Source organism: Salmo salar, unplaced genomic scaffold (genome assembly GCF_965601325.2).
Source record: "Salmo salar unplaced genomic scaffold, fSalSal1 ptg000519l, whole genome shotgun sequence".
Classification (NCBI taxonomy): Eukaryota; Metazoa; Chordata; class Actinopteri; order Salmoniformes; family Salmonidae; genus Salmo; species Salmo salar.
Genome location: NW_027675407.1, coordinates 783,709 through 785,000, shown reverse-complemented (window position 1 = coordinate 785,000; position 1,292 = coordinate 783,709). Strand labels below are relative to the sequence as shown.

Here is a 1,292-nt window from a genome sequence, read left to right as displayed (position 1 = left end):
TGTGTGTGTGTGTGTGTGTTTTTGTCCTGTGTGTGTGTGTGTGTTTTTGTCCTGTGTGTGTGTGTGTGTGTGTATGTATTTGTCCTTTGGGTGTGTGTGTGTGCGTGTGTGCATTTGTCCTGAGTGTGCGTGTGTGTATTTGTGTGTGTTTCGCACTAGAAACATTAATTACACACACACACACACACACACACACACACACACACACACACACACACACACACACACACACACACACACACACACACACACACACACACACACAGGACAAATACACACACACACACACAGGACAAATACACACACACACACACAGGACAAATACACACACACACACACAACTTTGTCCAAGTGGTGGTCAGAATGTTTGTCTTAACTAGCCTGAAAAGTCAAACATGTCTGATATGAACATTGACATAAACCCTCTACATACTTGAGTTTCTCCAGTCTGCAGTGTGGATCCTCCAGTCCAGCAGAGAGCAGTCTGACTCCTGAGTCTCCTGGGTGATTGTAGCTCAGGTCCAGCTCTCTCAGGTGTGAGGGGTTTGACCTCAGAGCTGAGACCAGAGAAGCACAGCCTTCCTCTGTGACTAGACAGCCTGACAGCCTGCAAAGAGTCAAATCATATTAAAATCAAACTGCTATTCTTTGGTGGTGAAAATAGTGGCAGTATATTTCTTCAACATATTCAGATTCATCAGTGTCCTGAAACCTGCCATATCTATTCAGAAATTAATGTATCATATTATAAATTACAAATGATCAACGTTTTGCCTGCAGATAGAAACATGTATAGTACAAACATTTGAGTAGACTGACCAGACCAGTTTAAAAGCAGTATCAGTCAAAAGACAGACAGTGAGGTATCAGATTTAGATTGTATTGAGTATACAGTCCACACCATATCTATTTTGACAGTGAAGATAACATTTTAATTGGGGATAGGGGCCAGTATTGAGAATTTTGAAAAAAATATGTGCCCATTTTTAACTGCCTCCTACACCAACTCAGAAGCTAGAATATGCATATTATTGTTCAGGTTTGGATAGAAAACACTCTGAATTTTTATAAACTGTTTGAATGGTGTCTGTAAGTATAACAGAACTCATATGGCAGTCAAAACCCTGAGACAAATTCTGACAGGAAGTGGATACCTGATGTGTTGAATTACCTTTAAGCCTATGCCATTGAAACACACAGGGGCTTATTAATCTTTTGGCACTTCCTATTGCTTCCACTAGATGTCACCAGCCTTTACAAAGTGTTTTGAGTCTTTTACTGTGAGATCTGAC

At 40.7% G+C, this 1,292-nt stretch overlaps 1 long non-coding RNA gene across 1 annotated transcript in view; it reads right to left on the bottom strand.

The window, feature by feature from the left end:
• Positions 1–603, bottom strand: part of LOC145876223 (uncharacterized) — a 5,361-nt gene extending 4,758 nt beyond the window's left edge. The window contains exon 1 of the long non-coding RNA XR_014391469.1: positions 434–603. This is a non-coding gene — a long non-coding RNA (uncharacterized LOC145876223). The remainder of the gene's footprint in view (positions 1–433) is intronic.
• Positions 604–1,292: the final 689 nt, after the last annotated feature.